This window comes from Cololabis saira, unplaced genomic scaffold (assembly GCF_033807715.1).
Source record: "Cololabis saira isolate AMF1-May2022 unplaced genomic scaffold, fColSai1.1 scf075, whole genome shotgun sequence".
Taxonomy (NCBI): Eukaryota; Metazoa; Chordata; class Actinopteri; order Beloniformes; family Belonidae; genus Cololabis; species Cololabis saira.
Window position 1 is genome coordinate 126,653 of NW_026906239.1, and position 20,183 is coordinate 146,835.

The window sequence follows — 20,183 nt, forward strand, 5'->3', positions numbered from 1 at the left end:
TCTTATATGGAGTTGAAGATAAGTATATAATACAAGTCATTGATTTGTTGGTGATAATAATTTAGAAGCGCTTATTTGTTGGAGTTAAAGTGCCTTAACCATGTGCAAAACACTTTAGGACGTGAGCTGTCGCTGTTACCACGTTGAAATATGTGTGGGTAGATTAAGCGAGAGCGCTCTCTGCAGGTTGAAAAAGCTTACAGCACCTGGTATTCCCAGGCGGTCTCCCATCCAAGTACTAACCAGGCCCGACCCTGCTTAGCTTCCGAGATCAGACGAGATCGGGCGCATCCAGGCTGGTATGGCCGTAAGCAGAAGCTGCAGCTTGAAATACCTCTTATATGGAGTTGAAGATAAGTCATAGAATATAAGTCATTGATCTGTTGGTTTTATTTGTTGGAGTTAAAGTGCCTTAACCATGTGCAAAACACTTTAGGACGTGAGCTGTCGCTGTTACCACGTTGAAATATGTGTGGGTAGATTAAGCGAGAGCGCTCTCTGCAGGTTGAAAAAGCTTACAGCACCTGGTATTCCCAGGCGGTCTCCCATCCAAGTACTAACCAGGCCCGACCCTGCTTAGCTTCCGAGATTAGACGAGACCGGGCGCATCCAGGCTGGTATGGCCGTAAGCAGAAGCTGCAGCTTGAAATACCTCTTATATGGAGTTGAAGATAAACATAGAATATAAGTCATTGATCTGTTGGTTTTATTTGTTGGAGTTAAAGTGCCTTAACCATGTGCAAAACACTTTAGGACGTGAGCTGTCGCTGTTACCGCGTTGAAATATGTGTGGCTAGATTAAGCGAGAGCGTTCTCTGCTGGTTGGAAAAAGCTTACAGCACCTGGTATTCCCAAACGGTCTCCCATCCAAGTACTAACCAGGCCCGACCCTGCTTAGCTTCCGAGATTAGACGAGACCGGGCGCATCCAGGCTGGTATGGCCGTAAGCAGAAGCTGCAGCTTGAAATACCTCTTATATGGAGTTGAAGATAAACATAGAATATAAGTCATTGATCTGTTGGTTTTATTTGTTGGAGTTAAAGTGCCTTAACCATGTGCAAAACACTTTAGGACGTGAGCTGTCGCTGTTACCGCGTTGAAATATGTGTGGCTAGATTAAGCGAGAGCGTTCTCTGCTGGTTGAAAAAGCTTACAGCACCTGGTATTCCTGGTGCTGTAGATTAAGCGAGAGCGTTCTCTGCTGGTTGAAAAAGCTTACAGCACCTGGTATTCCCAGGCGGTCTCCCATCCAAGTACTAACCAGGCCCTACCCTGCTTAGCTTTCAAGATCAGACGAGATCGGGCGCATCAAGGCTGGTATGGCCGTAAGCAGAAGCTGCAGCTTGAAATACCTCTTATATGGAGTTGAAGATAAGTCATAGCATATAAGTCATTGATTTGTTGGTGATAATAATTTAGAAGCGCTTATTTGTTGGAGTTAAGGTGCCTTAACTATGTGCAAAACACTTTAGGACGTGAGCTGTCGCTGTTACCACGTTGAAATATGTGTGGGTAGATTAAGCAAGAGCGTTCTCTGCTGGTTGAAAAAGCTTACAGCACCTGGTATTCCCAGGCGGTCTCCCATCCAAGTACTAACCAGGCCCGACCCTGCTTAGCTTCCGAGATCAGATGAGATCGGGCGCATCCAGGCTGGTATGGCCGTAAGCAGAAGCTGCAGCTTGAAATACCTCTTATATGGAGTTGAAGATAAGTCATAGAATATAAGTCATTGATTTGTTGGTTTTATTTGTTGGAGTAACCATGTGCAAAACACTTTAGGACGTGAGCGGTCGCTGTTACCACGTTGAAATATGTGTGGGTAGATTAAGCGAGAGCGTTCTCTGCTGGTTGAAAAAGCTTTTTCAGCACCTGGTATTCCCAGGCAGTCTCCCATCGAAGTACTAACCAGGCCCGACCCTGCTTAGCTTCCGAGATCAGACGAGATCAGGCGCATCCAGGCTGGTATGGCCGTAAGCAGAAGCTGCAGCTTGAAATACATCTTATATGGAGTTGAAGATAAGTCATAGAATATATGTCATTGATTTGTTGGTGATAATAATTTAGAAGCGCTTATTTGTTGGAGTTAAGGTGCCTTAATTATGTGCAAAACACTTTAGGACGTGAGCTGTCGCTGTTACCACGTTGAAATATGTGTGGGTAGATTAAGCAAGAGCGTTCTCTGCTGGTTGAAAAAGCTTACAGCACCTGGTATTCCCAAGCGGTCTCCCATCCAAGTACTAACCAGGCCCGACCCTGCTTAGCTTCCGAGATCAGACGAGATCGGGCGCATCCAGGCTGGTATGGCCGTAAGCAGAAGCTGCAGCTTGAAATACCTCTTATATGGAGTTGAAGATAAGTCATAGAATATAAGTCATTGATTTGTTGGTTTTATTTGTTGGAGTTAAAGTGCCTTAACCATATGCAAAACACTTTAGGACGTGAGCTGTCGCTGTTACCACGTTGAAACATGTGTAGGTAGATTAAGCGAGAGCGCTCTCTGCTGGTTGAAAAAGCTTACAGCACCTGGTATTCCCAGGCGGTCTCCCATCCAAGTACTAACCAGGCCCGACCCTGCTTAGCTTCCGAGATCAGACGAGATCGGGCGCATCCAGGCTGGTATGGCCGTAAGCTGAAGCTGCAGCTTGAAATACCTCTTATATGGAGTTGAAGATAAGTCATATAATATAAGTCATGATTTGTTGGTGATAATAATTTAGAAGCGCTTATTTGTTGGAGTTAAAGTGCCTTAACCATGTGCAAAACACTTTAGGACGTGAGCTGTCGCTGTTACCACGTTGAAATATGTGTGGGTAGATTAAGCGAGAGCGTTCTCTGCTGGTTGAAAAAGCTTACAGCACCTGGTATTCCCAGGCGGTCTCCCATCCAAGTACTAACCAGGCCCGACCCTGCTTAGCTTCCGAGATCAGACGAGATCGGGCGCATCCAGGCTGGTATGGCCGTAAGCAGAAGTTATAGCTTGAAATACCTCTTATATGGAGTTGAAGATAAGTCATAGAATATATGTCATTGATTTGTTGGTTTTATTTGTTGGAGTTAAAGTGCCTTAACCATGTGCAAAACACTTTAGGACGAGAGCTGTCGCTGTTACCACGTTGAAATATGTGCGGGTAGATTAAGCGAGAGTCCTCTCTGCTGGTTGAAAAAGCTTACAGCACCTGGTATTCCCAGGCGGTCTCCCATCCAAGTACTAACCAGGCCCGACCCTGCTTAGCTTCCGAGATCAGACGAGTTTGGGCGCATCCAGGCTGGTATGGCCCTAAGCAGAAGCTGCAGCTTGAAATACCTCTTATATGGAGTTGAAGATAAGTCATAGCATATAAGTCATTGATTTGTTGGTTTTATTTGTTGGAGTTAAAGTGCCTTAACCATGTGGAAAACACTTTAGGACGGGAGCTGTCGCTGTTACCACGTTGAAATATGTGTGGGTAGATTAAGCGAGAGCGCTCTCTGCTGGTTGAAAAAGCTTACAGCACCTGGTATTCCCAGGCGGTCTCCCATCCAAGTACTAACCAGGCCCGATCCTGCTTAGCTTCCGAGATCAGACAAGATCGGGCGCATCCAGGCTGGTATGGCCGTAAGCTGAAGCTGCAGCTTGAAATACTTCTTATATGGAGTTGAAGATAAGTATATAATACAAGTCATTGATTTGTTGGTGATAATAATTTAGAAGCGCTTATTTGTTGGAGTTAAAGTGCCTTAACCATGTGCAAAACACTTTAGGACGTGAGCTGTCGCTGTTACCACGTTGAAATATGTGTGGGTAGATTAAGCGAGAGCGCTCTCTGCAGGTTGAAAAAGCTTACAGCACCTGGTATTCCCAGGCGGTCTCCCATCCAAGTACTAACCAGGCCCGACCCTGCTTAGCTTCTGAGATCAGACGAGATCGGGCGCATCCAGGCTGGTATGGCCGTAAGCAGAAGCTGCAGCTTGAAATACCTCTTATATGGAGTTGAAGATAAGTCATAGAATATAAGTCATTGATCTGTTGGTTTTATTTGTTGGAGTTAAAGTGCCTTAACCATGTGCAAAACACTTTAGGACGTGAGCTGTCGCTGTTACCACGTGGAAATATGTGTGGGTAGATTAAGCGAGAGCGCTCTCTGCAGGTTGAAAAAGGGTTAGGGTTAGGGTTAGGGTTAGGGTTAGGGTTAGGGTTTGTGTTCAACGGCTCCCTGCGGGAAACCAATACGCTACTGCCTCCTAACGCTCGTAGGCGTTACCAGAGTTCGCAGAAGGTAGTGTTGCACTCTCACATCGTACATCCAGTTGAGATCCGTATGCACTAAAGTACTTTTGTCAGTAGCGTATGGTGCGAGACCTCTGAATAGTTTCAGAGTTTTGATGTGAGATGTGCTGTATGGTGAATCAAGGTCACTGGGTACCCCTTATGCGTGCAGTCGGATTGTGGAGGATCCGGTGTCTTCGTCTGTGGCTAGTGGGTGTAATATGAGAGGACAGTTGTGAGTCTTGGAAGGGGAGAAGAAGGGGGGGGGGGGGGGGGGGGGGTTTGGTTGGTGGGTTGATAGTTCAGAGAGGAGAGGTGAGGGGGGGTTTTTTTGGAGCGGTTTTTAGGATTTGGGGTTCGGGTTAGAGTTTGTTTGTGTAGCTTAAGATTAGGGTTAAGGTTAGGGTTTAGTTTAAGTTTAGGGTTTTGCTTTAAGGTTAAGGTTGAAATTAGGATTTGGGTTAGGGTTAAGGTTAGGGTTTTGGGTTAGGGTTAGGGTTATGGTTTGGGTTAGGTTTAAGTTTATGGTTGGGGTTGGGGCCAGGGTTAGGGTTAGGGTTAGGGTCAGGGTTAGGGTTAGGGTTAGGGTTTTGGGTTAGGGTTAGGGTTATGGTTTGGGTTAGGTTTAAGTTTATGGTTGGGGTTGGGGCCAGGGTTAGGGTTAGGGTTAGGGTTAGGTGGCTGAAATGTTTATAAGATGAATGTGATGAGATCCGAAGATCTCTTGTGGCTGAAATGTTTATAAGGTGAATGTACTGAGATCCGAAGATCTCTTGTGGCTGAAATGTTTTATAAGATGAATGTAATGAGATCCGAAGATCTCTTGTGGCTGAAATGTTTTATAAGATGAATGTACTGAGATCCGAAGATCTCTTGTGGCTGAAATGTTTTATAAGATGAATGTAATGAGATCCGAAGATCTCTTGTGGCTGAAATGTTTTATAAGATGAATGTAATGAGATCCGAAGATCTCTTGTGGCTGAAATGTTTATAAGATGAATGTACTGAGATCCGAAGATCTCTTGTGGCTGAAATGTTTTATAAGATGAATGTAATGAGATCCGAAGATCTCTTGTGGCTGAAATGTTTTATAAGATGAATGTACTGAGATCCGAAGATCTCTTGTGGCTGAAATGTTTTATAAGATGAATGTAATGAGATCCGAAGATCTCTTGTGGCTGAAATGTTTTATAAGATGAATGTAATGAGATCCGAAGATCTCTTGTGGCTGAAATGTTTTATAAGATGAATGTAATGAGATCCAAAGATCTCTTGTGGCTGAAATGTTTATAAGATGAATGTAATGAGATCCGTAGATCAGTAGATTTGAATTAATTAGAGGGTGACCCTGTTTGTTTGGAGGTCGGTTTTAGGTGTATTATTCCTAGTTTAGAATAACCTTCATTATTATCCCTCCTGGAGGCCCGGGAGGAGATAGTAATTATTGGTACCTAATATGAATTTCTGGACTTTCGTCAGTGGTATCTAGCGGATCAACAGGCGTTTCGGCCGTGGGAATACCAGACGCCCTCCGCGCTAGTGGCCCCCTTGGGTTGATCGAGTCCAAGGTCGTCCAGTGCCCAATTAATATTTTTTGGTTTTTCGAAGGATCTTATATTTACTCAGGGTACAGTAAAATATTTATGAACATTTATTGTAAACACTGTCACCGTCGGTTATTTTTATATTCATCGTTTTGTTTTCTATTTTCATGTATTTTTTGTTTAAAAAGTTTTGGTATTTTAGGAATTGTTACCTTTTTTGTAGTCCCATAATATTAGTTTTGGAAGAAGATTGAGGTATTCCCTAGTGAGAGTTACTTTGTTCACTTACCTTGAAAGGTGTTCCCTAGTGAGAGTTACTTTGTTCACTTACCTTGAAAGATGTCTGTGTCGGCTGTGAAGTCGGTGTTTCTCTGGTTCGTGGGGTTGGCTGTTCTTCTGGAGGCTTGGAGGAGGAGGTCCGTGGTCCATGAGGTTGGTCGTTCTTCTGGAGGCTTGGAGGAGGAGGAGGCCTGGTCCGTGGTCCGTGTGGCTGGCCGTTCTTCTGGAGGCTTGGAGGAGGAGGTCCGTGGTCCATGGGGCTGGTCGTTCTTCTGGAGGCTTGGCGGAGGAGGAAAATTTGCTCATAGCTCTCAAAAGAGCTTTTGATTTTTTCTGGAGTGGCTGCCCTGGAGGTTCTTGGGATCTTCAGCAGGAAATCTTCAAGTCTTGTAATCTTCTGGTGTATTTGAGGTTTTATTCTCCGTTATCCCCGCGGGGTCCCGGTTCTTATCTTATTACAGATAATTGTCTATTTAATAGTTTTATTTTGTGTGTTAGAGTTCTTTTTTCGACATGTTTCTCTTTGGTTAGATCTTTTGCTTTAGATTTTTATTTTATTTCCCATTTATGTCACTTGTCTTTTTGATTATGTGTGTTAAAGTTGGTGTGTGGAACACTTATGTTTTATTCGTGTCTGCAGTGGCTGTGATTGGCGGGCTGTGAGCCGTGGGCGGGGTCTTGTGGTTTGTATGCAAATTGTGGCTGAGATTTTCACCCGGAGGTTTTTTAGCAACCATGAGAGAAAGGTGTAGTCATAAAGATGGGCTGGCCCCTTCAGGCTGGTCTTGGGCATGTCCTTGACAGCTTGTACGGTTAATTCCTGTACTTTTGTGAAAATAAGGGGAGATGGCTTCAGCCCCAATAAAACGAAGCTCTGTCAAAGACAAAATATCTGGGTTTGTACATCGTTAGGGGGTTTTTTATTTTGGTTAATAATTTTAGAAATTGAGGTTTGGTTAATTTTAGATTTTTGAAGTAAATTGGGTTCCGGTATTGTTTTAAGTGAATTAATAAATTGAGTTTTCTAAGGTCTTTTTCGTTATTTTAGCAGTAACTGAGGTTGAAATACAGTTTACATTGGATAAATGCATACCAGTTTAAGACAGTAACTCAAGATAAAATGCCCTTTAAAAATGGATAAGTAACAACGAATTTTAAGGTATATTAAAATTTTATAAAGGATAAACTAAGTTAAGTCTTAGCTTTCAGTAAAAAGGAGATTTAAGGTGTATTTAGATTTTACAAGTAACAGTGGCTATGATTGGCGGGCTGTGAGCCGTGGGCGGGGTCTTGTGGTTTGTTTTGGTTTGTATGCAAATTGTGGCTGAGATTTTCACCCGGAGGTTTTTAAGCAACCATGAGAGAAAGGTGTAGTCGTAAAGATGGCCTGGCCCCTTCAGGCTGCTCTTGGGCATGTCATTGACAGCTTTGTACTGGTAAATTCCTGTACTATTGTGAAAATAAGGGGAGATGGCTTCAGCCCCAAACAAAGCGAAGCTCTGTCAAAGAAAAAAATATCTGGGTTTGTACCTTGTTTGGGGTTTTTTTATTTTGGTTAATAATTTTAGAAATTCAGGTTTGGTTAATTTTAGATTTTTAAAGTAAATTTGGTTCCGGTATTTGTTTTAAGTGAATTAATAAATCGAGTTTTATAAGGTCTTGTTCGTTACTTTAACATTAACTAAGGTTAAAATACCATTTACCTTGGATAATGAATACATTAAATCCAGATAAAATGTAGTTTAGAATTGGATAAGGTCATTTCCGTTTTTAACAGTAACTCATCTGAAATATAGTTTAAGGTGGCTCAGTAAAATCCAGTGTTATAGAAGGTCATTTTCATTTTGAGCCCTAAATAAATTAAGATATAGTTTACAGTGGATAAGTGGACACGAGTTTTTGGAAGTTAAATTTCGTTTTAGTAAATCCAGATAAAATGTAGTTTAAAATTTGATAAGTCAAAAAATGGGTTTTTTTAAAGTTAATTTCCGTTTTTTTAACAGTAAATTAAGTTATAATGTACTTTAAAGTGGTTGAGTAAAAACGAGATTTAAAAAAATTTTTTAATCCAGTTAAGTCGTAGTTTCCAGTGAAAATGAGGTTTAAGGTATATTAATTTTTTCAAAGTAAGTTCAGTTAAGTTATAGTTTTCATTGAAAAGTAGGTTTATCAGGTACTTTTATATTTTCTTGAAATAAACACCGTTAAAACGATTTTGTAAGGTTCGTGAGTAGGGTTGGTAAGGTTTCATCAAGTTCTCTAACAGGTTTGGATTGGTGGGTGATATTTATTTGTTTTATTTTTTTATTTTTTTATCCCAAGATGGGGGAGAGGTGGTTTGGGTGGTAGAGAGGGTGGGTGAGAGAGAAGAGGAAAAGTGTTGAAGAGAAGGAGTTAGGAGTAGTTTAGGAGGGAGAGGTCTCTCATCTGTAGAGCTAGTGTATGTTGTAGTAGGTATGTTTGTGTTGTTGTCTGGGTGCAAGTACGATTGTGGGGCCGGAGAGCTCGGTCGGACAGAGGAACTGGCTGGGTTAGGGTTTGTGTTCAACGGCTCCCTGCGGGAAACCAATACGCTACTGCCTCCTAACGCTCGTAGGCGTTACCAGAGTTCGCAGAAGGTAGTGTTGCACTCTCACATCGTACATCCAGTTGAGATCCGTATGCACTAAAGTACTTTTGTCAGTAGCGTATGGTGCGAGACCTCTGAATAGTTTCAGAGTTTTGATGTGAGATGTGCTGTATGGTGAATCAAGGTCACTGGGTACCCCTTATGCGTGCAGTCGGATTGTGGAGGATCCGGTGTCTTCGTCTGTGGCTAGTGGGTGTAATGTGAGAGGACAGTTGTGAGTTTTGGAAGGGGAGAAGAAGGGGGGGGGGGGTTTGGTTGGTGGGTTGATAGTTCAGAGAGGAGAGGTGAGGGGGGGTTTTTTTGGAGCGGTTTTTAGGATTTGGGGTTCGGGTTAGAGTTTGTTTGTGTAGCTTAAGATTAGGGTTAAGGTTAGGGTTTAGTTTAAGTTTAGGGTTTTGCTTTAAGGTTAAGGTTGAAATTAGGATTTGGGTTAGGGTTAAGGTTAGGGTTTTGGGTTAGGGTTATGGTTTGGGTTAGGTTTAAGTTTATGGTTGGGGTTGGGGCCAGGGTTAGGGTTAGGGTTAGGGTCAGGGTTAGGGTTAGGGTTAGGGTTTTGGGTTAGGGTTAGGGTTATGGTTTGGGTTAGGTTTAAGTTTATGGTTGGGGTTGGGGCCAGGGTTAGGGTTAGGGTTAGGGTTAGGTGGCTGAAATGTTTATAAGATGAATGTGATGAGATCCGAAGATCTCTTGTGGCTGAAATGTTTTATAAGATGAATGTACTGAGATCCGGAGATCTCTTGTGGCTGAAATGTTTTATAAGATGAATGTAATGAGATCCGAAGATCTCTTGTGGCTGAAATGTTTTATAAGATGAATGTAATGAGATCCGAAGATCTCTTGTGGCTGAAATGTTTATAAGATGAATGTACTGAGATCCGAAGATCTCTTGTGGCTGAAATGTTTTATAAGATGAATGTAATGAGATCCGAAGATCTCTTGTGGCTGAAATGTTTTATAAGATGAATGTACTGAGATCCGAAGATCTCTTGTGGCTGAAATGTTTTATAAGATGAATGTAATGAGATCCGAAGATCTCTTGTGGCTGAAATGTTTTATAAGATGAATGTAATGAGATCCGAAGATCTCTTGTGGCTGAAATGTTTTATAAGATGAATGTACTGAGATCCGAAGATCTCTTGTGGCTGAAATGTTTTATAAGATGAATGTAATGAGATCCGTAGATCAGTAGATTTGAATTAATTGGAGGGTGACCCTGTTTGTTTGGAGGTCGGTTTTAGGTGTATTATTCCTAGTTTAGAATAACCTTCATTATTATCCCTCCTGGAGGCCCGGGAGGAGATAGTAATTATTGGTACCTAATATGAATTTCTGGACTTTCGTCAGTGGTATCTAGCGGATCAACAGGCGTTTCGGCCGTGGGAATACCAGACGCCCTCCGCGCTAGTGGCCCCCTTGGGTTGATCGAGTCCAAGGTCGTCCAGTGCCCAATTAATATTTTTTGGTTTTTCGAAGGATCTTATATTTACTCAGGGTACAGTAAAATATTTATGAACATTTATTGTAAACACTGTCACCGTCGGTTATTTTTATATTCATCGTTTTGTTTTCTATTTTCATGTATTTTTTGTTTAAAAAGTTTTGGTATTTTAGGAATTGTTACCTTTTTTGTAGTCCCATAATATTAGTTTTGGAAGAAGATTGAGGTATTCCCTAGTGAGAGTTACTTTGTTCACTTACCTTGAAAGGTGTTCCCTAGTGAGAGTTACTTTGTTCACTTACCTTGAAAGATGTCTGTGTCGGCTGTGAAGTCGGTGTTTCTCTGGTTCGTGGGGTTGGCTGTTCTTCTGGAGGCTTGGAGGAGGAGGTCCGTGGTCCATGAGGTTGGTCGTTCTTCTGGAGGCTTGGAGGAGGAGGAGGCCTGGTCCGTGGTCCGTGTGGCTGGCCGTTCTTCTGGAGGCTTGGAGGAGGAGGTCCGTGGTCCATGGGGCTGGTCGTTCTTCTGGAGGCTTGGCGGAGGAGGAAAATTTGCTCATAGCTCTCAAAAGAGCTTTTTGATTTTTTCTGGAGTGGCTGCCCTGGAGGTTCTTGGGATCTTCAGCAGGAAATCTTCAAGTCTTGTAATCTTCTGGTGTATTTGAGGTTTTATTCTCCGTTATCCCCGCGGGGTCCCGGTTCTTATCTTATTACAGATAATTGTCTATTTAATAGTTTTATTTTGTGTGTTAGAGTTCTTTTTTCGACATGTTTCTCTTTGGTTAGATATTTTGCTTTAGATTTTTATTTTATTTCCCATTTATGTCACTTGTCTTTTTGATTATGTGTGTTAAAGTTGGTGTGTGGAACACTTATGTTTTATTCGTGTCTGCAGTGGCTGTGATTGGCGGGCTGTGAGCCGTGGGCGGGGTCTTGTGGTTTGTATGCAAATTGTGGCTGAGATTTTCACCCGGAGGTTTTTTAGCAACCATGAGAGAAAGGTGTAGTCATAAAGATGGGCTGGCCCCTTCAGGCTGGTCTTGGGCATGTCCTTGACAGCTTGTACGGTTAATTCCTGTACTTTTGTGAAAATAAGGGGAGATGGCTTCAGCCCCAATAAAACGAAGCTCTGTCAAAGAAAAAATATCTGGGTTTGTACATCGTTAGGGGGTTTTTTATTTTGGTTAATAATTTTAGAAATTGAGGTTTGGCTAATTTTAGATTTTTGAAGTAAATTGGGTTCCGGTATTGTTTTAAGTGAATTAATAAATTGAGTTTTCTAAGGTCTTTTTCGTTATTTTAGCAGTAACTGAGGTTGAAATACAGTTTACATTGGATAAATGCATACCAGTTTTAGACAGTAACTCAAGATAAAATGCCCTTTAAAAATGGATAAGTAACAACGAATTTTAAGGTATATTAAAATTTTATAAAGGATAAACTAAGTTAAGTCTTAGCTTTCAGTAAAAAGGAGATTTAAGGTGTATTTAGATTTTACAAGTAACAGTGGCTATGATTGGCGGGCTGTGAGCCGTGGGCGGGGTCTTGTGGTTTGTTTTGGTTTGTATGCAAATTGTGGCTGAGATTTTCGCCTGGAGGTTTTTAAGCAACCATGAGAGAAAGGTGTAGTCGTAAAGATGGCCTGGCCCCTTCAGGCTGCTCTTGGGCATGTCATTGACAGCTTTGTACTGGTAAATTCCTGTACTATTGTGAAAATAAGGGGAGATGGCTTCAGCCCCAAACAAAGCGAAGCTCTGTCAAAGAAAAAAATATCTGGGTTTGTATCTTGTTTGGGGTTTTTTTATTTTGGTTAATAATTTTAGAAATTCAGGTTTGGTTAATTTTAGATTTTTAAAGTAAATTTGGTTCCGGTATTTGTTTTAAGTGAATTAATAAATCGAGTTTTATAAGGTCTTGTTCGTTACTTTAACATTAACTAAGGTTAAAATACCATTTACCTTGGATAATGAATACATTAAATCCAGATAAAATGTAGTTTAGAATTGGATAAGGTCATTTCCGTTTTTAACAGTAACTCATCTGAAATATAGTTTAAGGTGGCTCAGTAAAATCCAGTGTTATAGAAGGTCATTTTCATTTTGAGCCCTAAATAAATTAAGATATGGTTTACAGTGGATAAGTGGACACGAATTTTTGGAAGTTAAATTTCGTTTTAGTAAATCCAGATAAAATGTAGTTTAAAATTTGATAAAAAAAATGGGTTTTTTTAAAGTTAATTTCCGTTTTTTTAACAGTAAATTAGGTTATAATGTACTTTAAAGTGGTTGAGTAAAAACGAGATTTAAAAAAAAAATTTTAAATCCAGTTAAGTCGTAGTTTCCAGTGAAAATGAGGTTTAAGGTATATTAATTTTTTCAAAGTAAGTTCAGTTAAGTTATAGTTTTCATTGAAAAGTAGGTTTATCAGGTACTTTTATATTTTCTTGAAATAAACACCGTTAAAACGATTTTGTAAGGTTCGTGAGTAGGGTTGGTAAGGTTTCATCAAGTTCTCTAACAGGTTTGGATTGGTGGGTGATATTTATTTGTTTTATTTTTTTATTTTTTTATCCCAAGATGGGGGAGAGGTGGTTTGGGTGGTAGAGAGGGTGGGTGAGAGAGAAGAGGAAAAGTGTTGAGGAGAAGGAGTTAGGAGTAGTTTAGGAGGGAGAGGTCTCTCATCTGTAGAGCTAGTGTATGTTGTAGTAGGTATGTTTGTGTTGTTGTCTGGGTGCAAGTACGATTGTGGGGCCGGAGAGCTCGGTCGGACAGAGGAACTGGCTGGGTTAGGGTTTGTGTTCAACGGCTCCCTGCGGGAAACCAATACGCTACTGCCTCCTAACGCTCGTAGGCGTTACCAGAGTTCGCAGAAGGTAGTGTTGCACTCTCACATCGTACATCCAGTTGAGATCCGTATGCACTAAAGTACTTTTGTCAGTAGCGTATGGTGCGAGACCTCTGAATAGTTTCAGAGTTTTGATGTGAGATGTGCTGTATGGTGAATCAAGGTCACTAGGTACCCCTTATGCGTGCAGTCGGATTGTGGAGGATCCGGTGTCTTCGTCTGTGGCTAGTGGGTGTAATATGAGAGGACAGTTGTGAGTTTTGGAAGGGGAGAAGAAGGGGGGGGAGTTTGGTTGGTGGGTTGATAGTTCAGAGAGGAGAGGTGAGGGGGGGGTTTTTTTGGAGCGGTTTTTAGGATTTGGGGTTCGGGTTAGAGTTTGTTTGTGTAGCTTAAGATTAGGGTTAAGGTTAGGGTTTAGTTTAAGTTTAGGGTTTTGCTTTAAGGTTAAGGTTGAAATTAGGATTTGGGTTAGGGTTAAGGTTAGGGTTTTGGGTTAGGGTTAGGGTTATGGTTTGGGTTAGGTTTAAGTTTATGGTTGGGGTTGGGGCCAGGGTTAGGGTTAGGGTTAGGGTCAGGGTTAGGGTTAGGGTTAGGGTTTTGGGTTAGGGTTAGGGTTATGGTTTGGGTTAGGTTTAAGTTTTATGGTTGGGGTTGGGGCCAGGGTTAGGGTTAGGGTTAGGGTTAGGTGGCTGAAATGTTTATAAGATGAATGTGATGAGATCCGAAGATCTCTTGTGGCTGAAATGTTTTATAAGATGAATGTACTGAGATCCGGAGATCTCTTGTGGCTGAAATGTTTTATAAGATGAATGTAATGAGATCCGAAGATCTCTTGTGGCTGAAATGTTTTATAAGATGAATGTAATGAGATCCGAAGATCTCTTGTGGCTGAAATGTTTATAAGATGAATGTACTGAGATCCGAAGATCTCTTGTGGCTGAAATGTTTTATAAGATGAATGTAATGAGATCCGAAGATCTCTTGTGGCTGAAATGTTTTATAAGATGAATGTACTGAGATCCGAAGATCTCTTGTGGCTGAAATGTTTTATAAGATGAATGTAATGAGATCCGAAGATCTCTTGTGGCTGAAATGTTTTATAAGATGAATGTAATGAGATCCGAAGATCTCTTGTGGCTGAAATGTTTTATAAGATGAATGTACTGAGATCCGAAGATCTCTTGTGGCTGAAATGTTTTATAAGATGAATGTAATGAGATCCGTAGATCAGTAGATTTGAATTAATTGGAGGGTGACCCTGTTTGTTTGGAGGTCGGTTTTAGGTGTATTATTCCTAGTTTAGAATAACCTTCATTATTATCCCTCCTGGAGGCCCGGGAGGAGATAGTAATTATTGGTACCTAATATGAATTTCTGGACTTTCGTCAGTGGTATCTAGCGGATCAACAGGCGTTTCGGCCGTGGGAATACCAGACGCCCTCCGCGCTAGTGGCCCCCTTGGGTTGATCGAGTCCAAGGTCGTCCAGTGCCCAATTAATATTTTTTGGTTTTTCGAAGGATCTTATATTTACTCAGGGTACAGTAAAATATTTATGAACATTTATTGTAAACACTGTCACCGTCGGTTATTTTTATATTCATCGTTTTGTTTTCTATTTTCATGTATTTTTTGTTTAAAAAGTTTTGGTATTTTAGGAATTGTTACCTTTTTTGTAGTCCCATAATATTAGTTTTGGAAGAAGATTGAGGTATTCCCTAGTGAGAGTTACTTTGTTCACTTACCTTGAAAGGTGTTCCCTAGTGAGAGTTACTTTGTTCACTTACCTTGAAAGATGTCTGTGTCGGCTGTGAAGTCGGTGTTTCTCTGGTTCGTGGGGTTGGCTGTTCTTCTGGAGGCTTGGAGGAGGAGGTCCGTGGTCCATGAGGTTGGTCGTTCTTCTGGAGGCTTGGAGGAGGAGGAGGCCTGGTCCGTGGTCCGTGTGGCTGGCCGTTCTTCTGGAGGCTTGGAGGAGGAGGTCCGTGGTCCATGGGGCTGGTCGTTCTTCTGGAGGCTTGGCGGAGGAGGAAAATTTGCTCATAGCTCTCAAAAGAGCTTTTTGATTTTTTCTGGAGTGGCTGCCCTGGAGGTTCTTGGGATCTTCAGCAGGAAATCTTCAAGTCTTGTAATCTTCTGGTGTATTTGAGGTTTTATTCTCCGTTATCCCCGCGGGGTCCCGGTTCTTATCTTATTACAGATAATTGTCTATTTAATAGTTTTATTTTGTGTGTTAGAGTTCTTTTTTCGACATGTTTCTCTTTGGTTAGATATTTTGCTTTAGATTTTTATTTTATTTCCCATTTATGTCACTTGTCTTTTTGATTATGTGTGTTAAAGTTGGTGTGTGGAACACTTATGTTTTATTCGTGTCTGCAGTGGCTGTGATTGGCGGGCTGTGAGCCGTGGGCGGGGTCTTGTGGTTTGTATGCAAATTGTGGCTGAGATTTTCACCCGGAGGTTTTTTAGCAACCATGAGAGAAAGGTGTAGTCATAAAGATGGGCTGGCCCCTTCAGGCTGGTCTTGGGCATGTCCTTGACAGCTTGTACGGTTAATTCCTGTACTTTTGTGAAAATAAGGGGAGATGGCTTCAGCCCCAATAAAACGAAGCTCTGTCAAAGAAAAAATATCTGGGTTTGTACATCGTTAGGGGGTTTTTTATTTTGGTTAATAATTTTAGAAATTGAGGTTTGGCTAATTTTAGATTTTTGAAGTAAATTGGGTTCCGGTATTGTTTTAAGTGAATTAATAAATTGAGTTTTCTAAGGTCTTTTTCGTTATTTTAGCAGTAACTGAGGTTGAAATACAGTTTACATTGGATAAATGCATACCAGTTTTAGACAGTAACTCAAGATAAAATGCCCTTTAAAAATGGATAAGTAACAACGAATTTTAAGGTATATTAAAATTTTATAAAGGATAAACTAAGTTAAGTCTTAGCTTTCAGTAAAAAGGAGATTTAAGGTGTATTTAGATTTTACAAGTAACAGTGGCTATGATTGGCGGGCTGTGAGCCGTGGGCGGGGTCTTGTGGTTTGTTTTGGTTTGTATGCAAATTGTGGCTGAGATTTTCGCCTGGAGGTTTTTAAGCAACCATGAGAGAAAGGTGTAGTCGTAAAGATGGCCTGGCCCCTTCAGGCTGCTCTTGGGCATGTCATTGACAGCTTTGTACTGGTAAATTCCTGTACTATTGTGAAAATAAGGGGAGATGGCTTCAGCCCCAAACAAAGCGAAGCTCTGTCAAAGAAAAAAATATCTGGGTTTGTATCTTGTTTGGGGTTTTTTTATTTTGGTTAATAATTTTAGAAATTCAGGTTTGGTTAATTTTAGATTTTTAAAGTAAATTTGGTTCCGGTATTTGTTTTAAGTGAATTAATAAATCGAGTTTTATAAGGTCTTGTTCGTTACTTTAACATTAACTAAGGTTAAAATACCATTTACCTTGGATAATGAATACATTAAATCCAGATAAAATGTAGTTTAGAATTGGATAAGGTCATTTCCGTTTTTAACAGTAACTCATCTGAAATATAGTTTAAGGTGGCTCAGTAAAATCCAGTGTTATAGAAGGTCATTTTCATTTTGAGCCCTAAATAAATTAAGATATGGTTTACAGTGGATAAGTGGACACGAATTTTTGGAAGTTAAATTTCGTTTTAGTAAATCCAGATAAAATGTAGTTTAAAATTTGATAAAAAAAATGGGTTTTTTTAAAGTTAATTTCCGTTTTTTTAACAGTAAATTAGGTTATAATGTACTTTAAAGTGGTTGAGTAAAAACGAGATTTAAAAAAAATTTTTTAAATCCAGTTAAGTCGTAGTTTCCAGTGAAAATGAGGTTTAAGGTATATTAATTTTTTCAAAGTAAGTTCAGTTAAGTTATAGTTTTCATTGAAAAGTAGGTTTATCAGGTACTTTTATATTTTCTTGAAATAAACACCGTTAAAACGATTTTGTAAGGTTCGTGAGTAGGGTTGGTAAGGTTTCATCAAGTTCTCTAACAGGTTTGGATTGGTGGGTGATATTTATTTGTTTTATTTTTTTATTTTTTTATCCCAAGATGGGGGAGAGGTGGTTTGGGTGGTAGAGAGGGTGGGTGAGAGAGAAGAGGAAAAGTGTTGAGGAGAAGGAGTTAGGAGTAGTTTAGGAGGGAGAGGTCTCTCATCTGTAGAGCTAGTGTATGTTGTAGTAGGTATGTTTGTGTTGTTGTCTGGGTGCAAGTACGATTGTGGGGCCGGAGAGCTCGGTCGGACAGAGGAACTGGCTGGGTTAGGGTTTGTGTTCAACGGCTCCCTGCGGGAAACCAATACGCTACTGCCTCCTAACGCTCGTAGGCGTTACCAGAGTTCGCAGAAGGTAGTGTTGCACTCTCACATCGTACATCCAGTTGAGATCCGTATGCACTAAAGTACTTTTGTCAGTAGCGTATGGTGCGAGACCTCTGAATAGTTTCAGAGTTTTGATGTGAGATGTGCTGTATGGTGAATCAAGGTCACTAGGTACCCCTTATGCGTGCAGTCGGATTGTGGAGGATCCGGTGTCTTCGTCTGTGGCTAGTGGGTGTAATATGAGAGGACAGTTGTGAGTTTTGGAAGGGGAGAAGAAGGGGGGGGAGTTTGGTTGGTGGGTTGATAGTTCAGAGAGGAGAGGTGAGGGGGGGGTTTTTTTGGAGCGGTTTTTAGGATTTGGGGTTCGGGTTAGGGTTAGGGTTAGGGTTAGGGTTAGGGTTAGGGTTAGGGTTAGGGTTAGGGTTAGGGTTAGGGTTAGGATAGGGGCTGAGTGCCACTTTGGAATCTTTGATTTGACCCCCTAAACAGTGGATCATTTGCTTGACACTTCGGCTACCCCCCCATTTTCATGTACCCTGATTCCAGGAATACTAATGAGGAAGGGGTGGGACCTTGTCTTCTCGTCCAATCAGCGAAAAGCAAGTTCAAAGGTCTGTAACTTTTGCTAGGAGTGGATCATTTGCTCATGGATGGTACCGTTGGAAAGCTCGTGGTCGTATTATGTTCGACGGAAGCAGTTTCCAAGTCTCTACGACCTTCCGTTCGGAAGTTATGACCGGAAATGTGTATCGCATTGAAAATGAATGGAGCGATAATTTCCTGAAATTTGACTAAGTGTTTTGGTGAAAAAAGTTCCCCCAGAAAGTGTTTAGGAGCACGTTTTAGGCCATTTGGAGTCGATACGTACCTATAAACAAAGTTTTTTTGGGAAGGGTTAGGGTTAGGGTTAGGGTTAGATTTTTCAGGTTTCTCGATGATCCCCCCACCTCGTCCGTCGACTCGGTGGTTTAGGGTTAGGGTTAGGGTTAGGGTTAGGATAGGGCAAGAGTGCCACTTTGGAATCTTTGATTTGACCCCCTAAACAGTGGATCATTTGCTCTACACTTCGGCTACCCCCCCATTTTCGGGTACCCTGATTCCAGTAATACTAATGAGGAAGGGGTGGGACCTTGTCTTCTCGTCCAATCAGCGAAAAGCAAGTTCAAAGGTCTGTAACTTTTGCTAGGAGTGGATCATTTGCTCATGGATGGTACCGTTGGAAAGCTCGTGGTCGTATTATGTTCGACGGAAGCAGTTTCCAAGTCTCTACGACCTTCCGTTCGGAAGTTATGACCGGAAATGTGTATCGCATTGAAAATGAATGGAGCGAAAATTTCCTGAAATTTGACTAAGTGTTTTGGTGAAAAAAGTTCCCCCAGAAAGTGTTTAGGAGCACGTTTTAGGCCATTTGGAGTCGATATGTACCTATATTAAACAAACTTCTTTTGGGAAAAATACTTGTAAATTTTCTAAGATTTTCACTAAGTCAACTGTTTGAGTTCAGGCAAGTCCCCAGGAGATGGTTAGGGTTAGGGTTAGGGTTAGGGTTTAGGGTTAGGGTTAGGGTTAGGGTTAGGGTTAAGGGTTAGGGTTAGGGTTAGGGTTTGTGTTCAACGGCTCCCTGCGGGAAACCATTACGCTACTGGGTTAGGGTTAGGGTTAGGGTTAGGGTTAGGATAGGGGGTAAGGGTTAGGGTTAGGGTTAGGGTTAGGGTTAGGGTTAGGGTTAGGATAGGGGGGTTTAGCCACGGGGTTAGGGTTAGGGTTAGGGTTAGGGTTAGGATAGGGGCTGAGTGCCACTTTGGAATCTTTGATTTGACCCCCTAAACAGTGGATCATTTGCTTTACACTTCGGCTACCCCCCCATTTTCATGTACCCTGATTCCAGGAATACTAATGAGGAAGGGGTGGGTTAGGGTTAGGGTTAGGGTTAGGGTTAGGGTTAGGATAGGGGGTAATAGCCACTTTTGAGCCGGCTCAAAGTTAGCTTAGCCTAGCTTAGGGTTAGGGTTAGGGTTAGGGTTAGGGTTAGGGTTAGGGTTAGGGTTAGGGTTAGGGTTAGGTGAGGGGAACTGAACCGGCTCACCCGGAGGAGAGCCGGAAATGCACTGGCCTTCCGGCCAAATTTACCCACTAAACCCCTCCCCTTTTATAGGAATTTTGTCCTTTCATCTTTCCCTCCATTCTGCAAATTGGATTAAACTTGTCTTTCTGTGTCCCTTAATTTTTTGGCTGTGTTAACACGACGTTTCGGCAAAAGTGTGCCTTCTTCAGGTGTTTCCTGGCATCAGGGTATTTTTGTCATCCTGGAAAAAGTACCTCAGGTAATTTCCTGGCATCAGGGTATTTTTGACTTCCTGGTAAAACATAATTTTGACATGGCACCCCCTTTAACTTTCCATACATTCACAAAATTACCCTGGTTAAGGTTAGGATTTTGGGGTTGGGGTGGGGGGGTCAGGTTGGGGTCAGGTTGGGGTCAGGTTTGGGGTCCGGTGGGAAACAGGCCGGAGGGTTAGGGTTAGGGTTAGGGTTAGGGTTAGGGTTAGGGTTAGGGTTAGGGGTTAGGGTTAGGGTTAGGGTTAGGGTTAGGGTTAGGGTTAGGGTTAGGGTTAGGGTTAGGGTTAGGATAGGGCAAGAGTGCCACTTTGGAATCTTTGATTTGACCCCCTAAACAGTGGATCATTTGCTCTACACTTCGGCTACCCCCCCATTTTCGGGTACCCTGATTCCAGTAATACTAATGAGGAAGGGGTGGGACCTTGTCTTCTCGTCCAATCAGCGAAAAGCAAGTTCAAAGGTCTGTAACTTTTGCTAGGAGTGGATCATTTGCTCATGGATGGTACCGTTGGAAAGCTCGTGGTCGTATTATGTTCGACGGAAG

The 20,183-nt window shown here is 41.7% G+C and overlaps 11 non-coding genes and 1 pseudogene across 11 annotated transcripts; all 12 read right to left on the reverse strand.

Moving 5' to 3' along the window:
- Window positions 1-194: 194 nt before the first annotated feature.
- Window positions 195-313, reverse strand: LOC133437215 (5S ribosomal RNA). The gene has a single exon (XR_009780680.1). It is a non-coding gene; the product is annotated as a 5S ribosomal RNA (ribosomal RNA).
- Window positions 314-512: 199 nt separating this feature from the next.
- On the reverse strand, window positions 513-631 carry LOC133437134 (5S ribosomal RNA). The gene has a single exon (XR_009780615.1). It is a non-coding gene; the product is annotated as a 5S ribosomal RNA (ribosomal RNA).
- A 199-nt stretch (window positions 632-830) lies between these two features.
- LOC133437157 (5S ribosomal RNA) lies at window positions 831-949 on the reverse strand. The gene has a single exon (XR_009780637.1). It is a non-coding gene; the product is annotated as a 5S ribosomal RNA (ribosomal RNA).
- A 263-nt stretch (window positions 950-1,212) lies between these two features.
- Window positions 1,213-1,331, reverse strand: LOC133437132 (5S ribosomal RNA). Its single transcript, XR_009780613.1, has one exon. It is a non-coding gene; the product is annotated as a 5S ribosomal RNA (ribosomal RNA).
- Window positions 1,332-1,548: 217 nt separating this feature from the next.
- LOC133437012 (5S ribosomal RNA) lies at window positions 1,549-1,667 on the reverse strand. Its single transcript, XR_009780499.1, has one exon. It is a non-coding gene; the product is annotated as a 5S ribosomal RNA (ribosomal RNA).
- A 190-nt stretch (window positions 1,668-1,857) lies between these two features.
- Window positions 1,858-1,976, reverse strand: LOC133437192 (5S ribosomal RNA; annotated as a pseudogene).
- Window positions 1,977-2,193: 217 nt separating this feature from the next.
- LOC133437004 (5S ribosomal RNA) lies at window positions 2,194-2,312 on the reverse strand. Its single transcript, XR_009780492.1, has one exon. It is a non-coding gene; the product is annotated as a 5S ribosomal RNA (ribosomal RNA).
- Window positions 2,313-2,511: 199 nt separating this feature from the next.
- LOC133437216 (5S ribosomal RNA) lies at window positions 2,512-2,630 on the reverse strand. Its single transcript, XR_009780681.1, has one exon. It is a non-coding gene; the product is annotated as a 5S ribosomal RNA (ribosomal RNA).
- Window positions 2,631-2,846: 216 nt separating this feature from the next.
- Window positions 2,847-2,965, reverse strand: LOC133437217 (5S ribosomal RNA). The gene has a single exon (XR_009780682.1). It is a non-coding gene; the product is annotated as a 5S ribosomal RNA (ribosomal RNA).
- Window positions 2,966-3,164: 199 nt separating this feature from the next.
- Window positions 3,165-3,283, reverse strand: LOC133437174 (5S ribosomal RNA). The gene has a single exon (XR_009780653.1). It is a non-coding gene; the product is annotated as a 5S ribosomal RNA (ribosomal RNA).
- A 199-nt stretch (window positions 3,284-3,482) lies between these two features.
- LOC133437052 (5S ribosomal RNA) lies at window positions 3,483-3,601 on the reverse strand. Its single transcript, XR_009780536.1, has one exon. It is a non-coding gene; the product is annotated as a 5S ribosomal RNA (ribosomal RNA).
- Window positions 3,602-3,817: 216 nt separating this feature from the next.
- On the reverse strand, window positions 3,818-3,936 carry LOC133437074 (5S ribosomal RNA). Its single transcript, XR_009780557.1, has one exon. It is a non-coding gene; the product is annotated as a 5S ribosomal RNA (ribosomal RNA).
- Between the last annotated feature and the right edge of the window lie 16,247 nt (window positions 3,937-20,183).